We start from the raw sequence: 12,394 nt of genomic DNA on the forward strand, positions 1-12,394 counted from the left end.
CCACTTGCCTCTACACACTGCTTGTACCAGTCCACTCTGCTCAGCAGTTGTCTGTCTGCTCCTACAGCAAAGCAAGATGTAAGCTATTTCTAAAGTATCTATTCAGTGAGTTTCCAAGCTTATTTCAGGCAGATTGAGAATATTAGAAAACACAAATCCTACAATGCTGACAAAATTCTTCCAATCAATTTATCTTTTGCTATATAATAGTATCTTCCCGTAACTTTTTCTTAAGCTGGCGCAGGAAGCTTCTCCATCCTGAGGTTAATTAATGAGTCATCCTGGCAAAAGTGGAACTTTCCATTATGCTAGAAGTGTTTTCAGCTCTTAACTGGTACCATTGGTGATATGCTATCGGCAAGGAAGATAAGAGCTGCCCTGTACAAGGAAGATCCAAGGGGCAAATAGGGGCATTGTGGAGATGCACAACATTATAATCAGTGAGAACCAGACAGCAAACAATAGACAATTCTGAACAGATACTATATGTACAAATGTTTAAGGATTTAACTGGCTTTTGCTGGGAGATGGTGATCAGGCTTAGCAATATAAACAACACAGAGTCCTAGCAAAAGGTCATTCCTTTCTGCATTTTGGTTTTAAGTGCAGTGTAATGACTTCGAGGTTGCTGTAGTGCAAGGAATTCAATCCTGATACAGGAGAAAAAAAGGCAAGAGAAGCATCTAGTCCACAAGTTTATTGGATAGAAGATATCTGTGTTCTATTTTTAACTCCAGAAAAAGGCTATAAAGGCATAATCAAAACCCAAAATAGAATTAAGTTCTTCTTGGAAAAATAACTTTGTTTGAAGGGCAAAAATCTAAAGTCTACATAGTAGGTATCTAAATACAAATAAACCAGAAGCCTCAACCTGAGATTATTCTAACATACTGAAATAAGGCTGTCTCTTCCACCTACTGCTATCAGTGTTAGTTTTCCTGACTCTACTGAGAAGTCAACCAAGTCCATAATCCCCAGAGGTATCTTATGAGCTTAGCAAGGTATTATCCAAGAAGCAAGGAAAATTGGCACCCTTCCCAACCATGTCACCACCTGAACCCATTTTCTTTCTTCCCTCCTAAGCAGCCTACCTGCTAGCCTTGTTTCAGTAGCTTCCTATTGAACACCTAATTGATTTATTCAATAGAATCAGCCCTGGTCAATCAATTTCTTGGCTCATATTCTTGTGCCCACCATGTACCTTTTCCAAAAAAAGCTAAACAGTCCTTTTCCAATCCCAGGGCAATTGAAACCTCAAAGAAGAGTATCTGTTTTAATGTTTCTTGTTGTCTTTTCTCCAAATTTGATTAACAACTAAAGCTCTTGGAGAAAATTGCCTTAGTTTGAGATTAATCATTTTGAGCCAAGAAAATGTGTCCTGCCAGTGGTTGTCTGCAACTGCTCTGCAAGTGCTGGCACACTCCTGCAAAGACTCTTTCTCAAGTTAGCTGTGAATCAGAAACAGAGAATTTATGCACTAATACAGGCAACTTAAACATCCCACCAGGCCTTCACTCTTCTCCAAAGGCTGCCACTACTATACTAGCACTGACGATTTACACTGGAAACATCTCCTAAACTGTTGGGAGTTGCCAACCCAGTGCATTAAAATAACTTGAAGTCACCATTGGCTTACTTGAATATATTAGGCCACAAACTGTGGCTGTCAAAAACAGCTAGCCATTCACTCCTGCTACAGACAAAGCAACCTGTGGAAAGAGGAGCAGAGTCAACAGCTGGGTTTTGTAACACCCTCTGTCATCTGAATTGAAATCATCTGTGTCTGAGTCAACACCCTATGTGACAAATGACTATTATTCAACTCTTCATCAGCAGCAGAGGCAATTCGAGCATGGTACAGTCAAACCCACCATATTTCAGGAAATGTTTTTAATTACCTACAGCCACATACAACATTTTAAATTAAAGCCAAATAAACCCATTGTATTATTATACAAGTAAATCTTACTGAGCTGGGAAGTAAAGCCTTTGGTTATAATTAATACAAAACAAAGATTCTAAACACGAAACTCACCCAAAGATTTTTTAAAAACACATAATTGAAAGAAAGTTTCCAACACCAGTAACAAGATTAAAACCATCACTGAGACCCAAACATGTTACTGAAAGACAAAAAAAAATATTCCTGGAAAACAGCTGTTGGAAAACTATCAAACAGAAAGGTAAGGCCAGTTTGGATCTACCTCCTCCCTGGTTATTCTATTACAAATCAAGATGGGGCAAGCATTTTCAGTCTTTCATAATAAGCCACCTTCTGCTTCTGTCATGTGAAATCCTGTCAGTTTTGATGCTACATGTCTTGCAGTTCTTATATATAAGTACAATTCCAATTTAAAAATACAGTTTCAAAACGCAATTAAGAAATCTAGAACTCCTCTGAACTTCCAGAAGTTCAGCACTTTCTGAAATGTTACTTTTACAAGGGTTTAACATTCGTCTAAGCTGTCCAGATAACAATTTACCAAAAGAAAGAATTACAGACTTTTTCTTAAAGATACTCCTTGAAAATTTAAACATCATGTGTCTTTTAATTACATTAGTTTCTATTACAATACACTTCCCTGGCAAGTGAAGTGCAAGACAAGAGGCCATCACTGCAACCTTTAGCCAGTGGGGAATCTATCAACAACCCAGAAAGGTACTGCCCTCAATGCCCATAAGGCAGGATACAGGTTGGGGCAAAAAGCCTTGTTTTATCAATAAACTGACATGGCTGTCGTGTAACAATCTTCCAGCGGAGTTAACATCTCCAGGTCATGTAACATGTTTTCCTCCCTCTGATTTTACCTTTCCATAGCACTGCCTGGAAAACCTTCTGGACAGATGCATATGGCTGCAGGAGACCAGACAAACTGGCTCCTCCAATGTCTACAGGCTTGGAAGGAAGGGGGACAAAGCTTACCATTCTAGATTGCTTCCTTTTGGCATTGAAACTTGTTTTGAATGCAAGCTAAATCTTGTAACAAGATTTTGGCACTCAATTTTCCAACAGCATGATTCTGAAAAACTAACAGGGAAGTGTGTAACAAAATAAACAGTAGAAGTAGCTCTTTCTGATCTTTGTCCCATGCATTAATCACAAGATAATTTCCCATGGATCAAGAAACCAGCATACCACTCAGCAGACCAGTAAACTAGCTTTGTATATGTATTTCTCATGGCCACCTGTAAGCTTACCAGAAATAAGAAAGCAGGCACTCACTACTGATATTCAGAAAGCTTCACCTCCTGTGTATTTTAAAGCTATTGGATAATCACACTGAAGTGCCTTCTTCAACTAATTCCCTAACCTGTCTCAAGCGAGGGCAGGAGGAAACCTACGAAGATGATTAACTCTCTCTGAAAGCTCTTAATCACCCACAGTGCTGCCAGAGTGAGCTGAGCTGCTGAAAAGATGCTCTTTAACTGGGAGAGAAGGTTCTCAGCCATTAGTGCAACATAAAAACAAAAGTAAAATTAAATTACTTCTTATAAATAGTAAGTTTCTTGCCTGGAGGAACAGTGGTATGAAAGCTTTGATAGCAAGTGGATTCCAAACCGGCTGTTGGAAAAGGAAAGTTTTTTGACAGATACTTATAATCAGGAGGTGATGCCGCCCCTCTACTCAGCCCTGGTGAGGCCACATCTGGAGTGCTGTGTCCAGTTCTGGCATCCTCAGTACAAGAAAGACAAGGAGCTCCTGGAGTGGATCCAGCAGATGATTAAGGGACTGGAGCATCTCTCATATGAGGAAAGGCTGAGAGAGCTGGGCCTGGTCAGCCTGGAGAAGAGACACCTAAAAGGTCAATGCCTATAAGTGTCTGAAGGGAGCGTGTCAAGGTGATGGATCCAGCCTCTGCTCAGGGGTGTTGGGCAGTAGGACAAGAGGCAGTGGGCAGAAATTGATGCATGGGAAGTTCCACCTGAACATGAGGAAGACCTTCTGTACTGTGTGGGTGAACACACACTGGTACAGATTGTCCAGAGAGGCTGTGGAGTCTCCCTCACTGGAGACATTCCAGAACCATCTGGACACAATCCTCAGTAATGTGGTTTAGGGGGCCCTGCTTGAGCAGGAGGCTGGACCCTTCCAACCTTATCCATTCTGTGATTCTGTAATTTACTGGTACAACACAAAAGAATTAACTAACAGAGAAAAGAGAATGAAACCTAATTCACCCTGGATTAAGGCAACACAGTTAGCTTTCCTACTCTGTTTTAGCAGTGTAACATAGATTTAGTGTTACTTCCAGAACGAACATTTTCAAATTTCAGAAATTTGCATAGAAGTGACAAGCATTGGTTAATAGCTTTCTAAGGCTACTGTGCCTGTGAACAAGTTTTGACTCAATTTCTAGAGGCAAGTATTCCTGCCCATTTCCCTCCCTCCCCTTTAAACTGGTTTATGCATCTGGTCTAAATTAGAACAGTCTCTGGGATAAGTCAGAATTTATATGAACATTCATAGCACTACAGAGCACACCATTACAACCTGAGACTTCAAAATAATTAACCTATGATTTGGTCTAGGCACACAGTTGTGATTGAAGTTTTAAAAATATTCCTGGCACATACCAAAGCTTTAGATTATGACAGACCCACTTAATGTTCTGAAATCAATTTGCATTTTATTTTGCTGTGGAAGTGGACCTTTTAACTATATCAGAACACTGCAAGACTGTGTTTGAAACATGGTGTCAAATAGCCCAATTGTTGATATATACAAAGTAACTCAAATTACAATAATTTTGAAATCTCAGATCCAACTAGGACCATCATAAACTTTGTGGGACTAACTAAAGGCTGAGATTTCTCATTTGGAGCGCTTTTGGAAGATCAAGACCTAATTGTTACTCTTCTTTGAAAGATTAATAAACTTAGCTTGGCACTGATCTTTGATTCTTGTCCAGCTGCATTTGTTGTTTGGTTTTCTTTATGTTATTCCAGAAAATTATTTTTTTTCTCCTTCAAATAGAGACTCATGCCATTTCCTGTCTGAAGGCCCTTCTTGTAGAGAAATGTTTAAACATCCCAAAAGTCAGATCTGTGCAAAATGTAAGGTGTGTGGGGAGGAAGCACTGAGCCTATATATTATTACGATATTGTCTGTTCTACTGGGAGAAGTCTGAAGAACAAAGTAAGAATTTTGAACGTAAGAACAAAGCTTTTGTTATGCTTTTCTAATGCTCCTCACACAGGTCCTCTGAGCCATCATCTAGGAAAAGTATCAAAAGGGTGGGTGGGTGTTTTGTATCAAAAATGGTTCAATTCCCAGCCTGCTACTCTCTGAATTTCTTTTGCAACTGCGCCTTCTTTCTGAGGAACAGGGCTTTTATACCTGAAATCAAGCACAGGACTTCTTAGTCATACCCAGGCTTCTCTGAACTGGGCTTTAAACAGAAAAGTCTTAGAAATACCAAAGGTGTACAGGTATTTCCCAGTTCCTTAAGACAAACTGTACTGCACAGTCCTTTACACCGTATTCTGTGAATAATCTGAAGAGCAGGTTCTTCTCAGCTAAGGAAAGCTGGCTCATAATCATTTATCTTCAGCTGCTAAACTACTAGAACCTGCTAAAAATCCAGAGATTGTCCTTTACTAACCGTTGGTTAAGCAATTTTTGTAATTCTCTTAGGGTGTTCTGAAATAATGAATAATTTACCAGTGCTCTATCTGAGGACTGTTCAAATCTCATCACTGAGAGCTGGCAAAGGACTGATACAGAACAACCCCAAACTGTTCAGGAGTACTTGTCCTGCAACATGAGTATCTTCAGTAACTCCCCTCCCTGTAGAGAAAAAGCAGCTAGGCTTGTTTGTTAGTAATGATTTTTGCCCATCTTTAAGAACTTTTTCCAAATCCAATGACAAGGCACTAAATGGACAGAAAGTTATTTACATTATTGAAAAAAATACCTCCCTGACAACTGTGGCTGCAACTTCTTCCATGAATCACTGTCACAGCTAACATGATAAAGTCATTACTATTTCCGACTTCTTGGTATGTAAAAAAACCAACAGCCTTTATAAACTAATTTAAGTGTCTCCTTAATTGCATTTGAATTTGAATAAATGCCATTTCCTCTTCATGCTCTGAAAGGAAGTCACTCCTGTATATCCAGAAAGATACATTAATGCTCAATCAGAAGCCACACGAATTATTTTTCATGTAGGTAATTTTATTTTCTGCTACAATTCAGTCCACGTAATGTAATGGGCTTTTTTTGGCTTAATCCATAAATATTGCACTGTGTACTATAAAACATAATTTTGTGGATTAGCTACTAAAGATCCCTTCTATCAAAAAATAAACATTTCAGGACACTTGAGACAAAAAGTGCATCACGTCACAATACTCTGTTTTGTCATAAGCAAGTGTTAGTGCCCAAAGTTTGCACATACTATTGTTGGAAACACAATAGCTGCTGTTTGCCCTGACAACTGACATACTATTGCAGCTCCACTCATTGCTACTGTACCAAGATGAGATCCTACAGAAAACCAAATTCTACTTTACAACACAGTCAACTATTTTTTTTGCCTCATTTTCTAGGTAAAAAGAGAAGAACATTGCACACAAAGAAATTATTACAAACATGGTTGTAATACAAAAATAACATTATGCAATGAAAAACTGCTGGGTTTTTTAGTAAAATCACGTAGTATTTTAAAGTCTAGCTTTACATTAATAAACAGTTGGTATCTCACATTCTATATGTTATTTCCCCTTTTTGCTAGTAGACATATCTCCAATATTATTCCACTGTCTCTTTTTGGGATATTACTAAAAAATCAATAGTCTTTAGTGTTATTTTTTTGTCAGATTTTCCTTTATTGTGTGTGTAGGAAATGTTCCCTATTTTTCAGAATGGTATATTTTTAATAGCAATTGTAGAAGGTATAGTAAACTTCTGGGTTTTGCTTACCACATAACCAGGATTGGGTCTGATGGTTGGCCAGCCAGCCATAAAAGAAAATAGATTAAAAAAATCATTCATTTTCATATTACAGAACAAGTTATTTGGCCCAAGATTCCAGAGCTGATCAGGATCACAAGTGAACACAATGTCCATTCTGGAAAAAAAAAGACTCCTGGGAAACAGTGAAAGAAAATCAGGATTTGCAGAAAGAAAAGCAGCGATACATGTGGGTTTTTTTGTTCAGACATTTTTTGTGCCAGTATTGACTGAGAGCAATACTGAGATGCAAAGCTATCTTTATCCCTTAATAAATTTCTAATCCTAGCTACTATGTGAACTAATGCAAATTTGAAAGCCACAAACAAATAGAGCAAATCAGCTCGTGACTGCTACGCAAGAGGAAAAGGTCTAATTACCATGTGGTAGAAAGGCAAACATGGTGCAGCATTTGCAAGACATGCTTTCATGTGACTTAACTAAAGCTTCTAATATCCATCAGATGGAAGGGGCTCCACAAGTTTTAAATAATTTGCCTTGTGTTCATATACAGTTTTGATCAAATAAATCTTGTTTCAAATTAAATATAACCTCAAATTATTAAAATAGTTAGAAAGAACACAGCGTTATACCTAAGAGTAGTAGTGTTTTAAAGGATATTAATATTTTAAAAAGAGTGTTCTAGATTGACTTATTCCTGTGTGGTTCTGTGAAAGATTGTTACAGTCATCACAATATGGAGAGAACTTTTATCAGACTAACTACTGTATTAAAAAAACGCAACTATCCACCAGTGCAGCTCAGTATTTCAATATTAACTGAAAATTCCTATAAAAGGAGCTTTTTCAGCTAAATACAAACCAAAAAAGCATGTAGCCTTCTTGAAAACCTTTATCAGGAGGATATGAAGTTCTTAATTGCCTTAGTCAGTTAATCAAAGAGAATCAGCTATGTAAGTTTCAAGTTGTTGACACTTTCCATTAAATCTGAGGTTTGCTTCTCACTCCCCTACAAAGATATATGACTATTTCTGAATATCAGTCTTGAAGAGGGTTCTCTTGCACATCAACTAGAAGCAATAAGAAAAAAATTTCTTTTTTGCTATAGCTTCAATAAAGTTAACATGTTAAAACTTGAATGCTTTTGACATGCCATGTTTCCAAGAAATATTCTTGTACTATTTGTTGAAATATCTGATCCTTATTCAAATTTCGATATTTATATTATTGCTTTTTTTCCCTGCCATTTAATTTCAGATAAAGCCTATTCAATAAAACATCACAGGTTTACTTGGAAACATTCAGGTAATTCGGCAATTTTTGTATTTGCTTTGTCATCATTCCCAGAAGTGTTGCTGACACCAAGAGAACTGCACTCCAAGAGCTCTGCTGGCAGTGGTAGGACGGTCTCCATAGGTAGGAAGAAGAACTTCCATCATATGTTACCAGGAAAACTCATCTTACACAGTTAAATAGTGTGATAAAGACAAGTATCTAAAATGGGGAAGGTGAATCGCCCTGTGAAGATACATTTCCCCACTGACTGCTGAAAAAGTGTGACCGATTTAGATTAAACACACAGACTTTTCTGAAGCCAAAATAACATCAATCCTATTCCCAAACATTTTAACTCTCAATGTTGTTTTTACTGCAAACATCAATACCCTTGTATGTTGAAGCTTCTAAATGCCACATGTTTCTATGGCAATTCTTAGATTAATTGGTCCTGCAGTACGGCATTCAAAAAACCCAAACCACGTAATAGTTATATATCCAGGTTATTGATAGGAGCCTGAGCATTGATTCTGGCTAATCAGATATGGGCAAGCTCTTGAGTGTCCAGCCTCTGGTATTGTAATTTTTTTCTGTTTATATTATATATGACTGAACTATTCCTGTTACTCATATCATAAAGGCTCATAAAATACCAAGTACAAAACTAAGTCTCTTTTTTGTTCTGCATAACAGAAAGAGAAGTCTCTAAGACACAGCTCTATCAATGGTACATTTGTTAGATAGGCTTTAGGAGTGCTGTATATGTAGCACGTACAGCTCAACCAAGGGATCAGCCCAGCCAACATGGGTTTGGGGAAGGCAGGTCCTGCTTGACCAACCTGATCTCCTTTTATGACCAGATGACCCACAGTAAGTTCCCAAACAACACTAAGCTGGGTAGGAGTGTTGATCTGCAGGAGGCCAGGGAGGCTCTGCAGAGGGATCTGGGTAGGTTGGATCAATGAGCTGAGGCCAATGGTGTGAGGCTCCATGAGGGGAAGTGCCAGGTCCTGCACTTGGCTCACAACAGCCCCATGCAGGGCTACAGGCTGGGACAGAGTGGCTGGAAAGTGGCCCAGAGAAAAAGAACCCGGGGGCACTGGTCAACAGCAGCTGATCACGAGCCAGAAGTTGCCCAAGTGGCCAAGAATGCCAGTGGCAGAATATCAGAAGCAGTGTGGCCAGCAGGACCAGGACAGTGATCATCCCCTGTGCTGGGTTAACTAGAGTGATCTAGAAGCTCCATTGGTGCTTAGAACTGAAATGAGCTCAATACAGCACAAGACATTAACTTTAGGAACAGATCAGAGGAGAAATGACAGAGCCTATGAAAAAATGCCACCACATAACTGGAAAATATCAATAAAAACATGGGGTACATCAATTAAAGAAAACAGAAAGGACAGTGTTGAGTGCCAAAGGTGACAGACAGATTAAGACGGATGAAACAAGAATTATGCTTCAGATTTAACCACGAACAAGCCACCTGTGACCTTACAGCAGTTCAATGAGCTCAATCACCAGAAAGAATTTTGGAGATCAGCCAAAACGTGGGTGGACAGAAAGTCAAGACAATATAAAAATATATCATTAAATATTTTGAAAGAACTGAAGACAGAATGTAGGACTGAAGTGAAAGGGCAATATATGCTGTGAAGAACATATTTCAAACTAAATTTCTGAAGTGTTTACTTTCAATTAAGAGAAATTGGAGCAGTTTAAAAGAAACAGAACTTAAAGAGGGAGTTAGGAACAGTAGCAAGTGTAGGTTGAGTCAATGAGAAAGGATGGTGATACGAAGCAGCAGAAAGTATAAAGGAGACTTCTAATTCACAAAGAGATGAAAAAGATTGTCATAAAGAGTTTACAGCTATTTTAAGCCAGTCTATTTGATGCACAACCAAGATAGTTCTTTAACATCTTTAACATCTTCCTCTGACATTTAAAGGAAGTAATGAATTTTCAAATAGCATTGCTTTAAATTCCTAAAGGAGAAATTTTAATATAATTCTCTTTTACCTTTTTATTCTTACCATCTGGAAACATTTACAGTCGCTAAAAAATCCTGCTATCAGGAACAAAAAAACCACACACACAAAATCCAGGCTTCATATAGCCTCCTCCAAACCAGGAAGTTGCAGCAAATTGGGAAGGATTTGCTACTAGCACTTAACCTTCACCTTATAGAGTTTCTTTTTAGGATTGAGTGGCAGGCTGTAACTCCAGCGTGAAAGAAAAAGGGAAAAAATGAGACGGAGTCACAGTTTTCCTTTTCAGATATCCTGGGTTTATCTTGAATTACTTGTTAAAGAGCAAGAAAGAAAAAGGTAAAAGCAAAACCTTATCACTAGATTAATTGCGCCTTTCTTGTGCCAGACTTTCATCTTATATTTTCAATGTTATATGAATTAAAAGCTCCCTGGAACAGGAAGACTCTCTTTATACAAGTCTAAAGCAACACACATGCAGTACCTGCTAACATTCAGTCGTTGGCAGGATGGCACTAACGTTCTGCTCTGAGTGAGCCTCTTTTATCACACACACGTTTGCAGCAAGCTGACACGTGATAGAGATGCTGTGTGTGAACTGTGCACAGTCCAACCTTTATCAGCAGAGCTGAGGAAGAACCAGGCCCTGCTATCCCAGCCCAGAACGTCTCCAGCTCAACTACACTTCTTCACATATCACTTATGAAATTTTCTTTTAGTTTTGCATTTCCTTCCAGTTATTACAAACTCTGACATTCACACATAAACACCTCCCCCCCCCCGCTCCACTGCCATTAACCCTGAGGCTAAAGAAAAGATAATCCTGCCTAAATACAAGGAATTCATCCCATGGCTTTGGATTCCCTTTTTCTCTCATCCTCTATCAACCAGTCAGTTTAAATAAACCTACAGAAATTAGTCCCAAAGCACTTTTTATCCAAGAAAAAGCAAGTTAAAACAAAAATATTCAAATAAAAATATTAACAAAAATTAATATTTAAGCCATCATTATATTTCAACATGCAAATCAAAGCTATCATCCCACTTGAACGGGCAAAAAAAAATAGAGAGGAAAAAGAAATTGAACTTCAAAAAGTAAGATATCAGAAGATATTATTGTATTTAATCCAAACTATCTGAATGAAACGTGCACATGAAATTAGTAAGTGGAGCCAGGGAGCCAGATCACAGAAAACAGCTCCTTAGGATTGCTGTTGTTTCTTGATTTTGCCCTCATACACATAAACAGTCTTGGTTTCAACACCCTACTTAACAATTTTACCTTTTGTGGCCAAGCTGTCAGTATAGGGAACACAAAAACGCCAATATCATTTTTGAAAAACAAACGCTGATTATTACAACAAATCCGTTTCACAAGAGTACTTGAAAGATTCTCTATTCATAGGGTGGGACTGCCCTTGAAACTGATTCTATCCAGTTTAAAGAAATTGACTCATGACAGAACACTGTTGTTTGATTCATAAACGCTTTGTGTCAGGGGCATCTCAATGCCGCATTATTATTACTGCACTTACACACGGACTACCCTTCCTATATAGCAAATTATTGTCACGCTAGTAAAATGGTCTGAGGAATGATGCACACCAGAGGCTTGGTCTTTAGAAACTCATCATGCAGCTTAAGTTAATGGCAATTGCAGGCACTCAGGTTCATACGAGGATACGGTATTATACGATTTTTCCTGGGTGTTTGTCTCACCGTCAGATGTCCCTGAGGTCTCAGCATCGCCTCAGCTGCTGGATCGACTTCTTGCCTGTCACAGCCCGAACTCTGTCCCCATGTCTGCTAATTGCCCCTAATCCAGGCAACGAGAACGCCTCTTGCTTTCAAGTGAGGAAACACCTCACATTTGGTGGCATGTACACAACACAACTATTAAAATACAATTATACTTCAGGGTGAGGAAGGAATCACTTGCGGGAAGAGAAGGTTGTGAGATAAGGAAATTCAAGCCTGTTCCAGTGATTAAATAAGATGCCGAAGATACCAAACGGGCAGCACAAGAACATCACATCCTGCCACGACAGAAGATAAACCAGTAGCAGGTCTAGGGACAGCACTGGACCGCAAACAAAAGAAAAAGTCTTCCAACGTTTGCTATCAACACCTTCCTCAGAGCACCACGTCCAAGCCCAAGCCCCCGAGAAGGCACTACCTGCCCACACAGCGCTCCTGACACACAGAGGGAGCCCCTC

General features: G+C 38.8%; 1 protein-coding gene across 2 annotated transcripts in view; it reads right to left on the reverse strand.

Moving 5' to 3' along the window:
- OBFC1 (oligonucleotide/oligosaccharide binding fold containing 1) overlaps positions 1–12,388 on the reverse strand; it is a 44,161-nt gene extending 31,773 nt beyond the window's left edge. The window contains exons 1-2 of one of the 2 annotated variants that reach the window (XM_017726178.1): positions 11,898–12,388; positions 1,637–1,709 (exon numbers count right to left, since the gene is read on the reverse strand). The gene's annotated coding sequence lies outside the window, so the exon portion shown is untranslated. The remainder of the gene's footprint in view (positions 1–1,636; positions 1,710–11,897) is intronic. The other variant, XM_017726179.1, reaches the window with a different exon arrangement.
- Between the last annotated feature and the right edge of the window lie 6 nt (positions 12,389–12,394).

Source organism: Corvus brachyrhynchos, unplaced genomic scaffold, assembly GCF_000691975.1.
Source record: "Corvus brachyrhynchos isolate BGI_N302 unplaced genomic scaffold, ASM69197v1 scaffold61, whole genome shotgun sequence".
NCBI classification, from domain to species: domain Eukaryota; kingdom Metazoa; phylum Chordata; class Aves; order Passeriformes; family Corvidae; genus Corvus; species Corvus brachyrhynchos.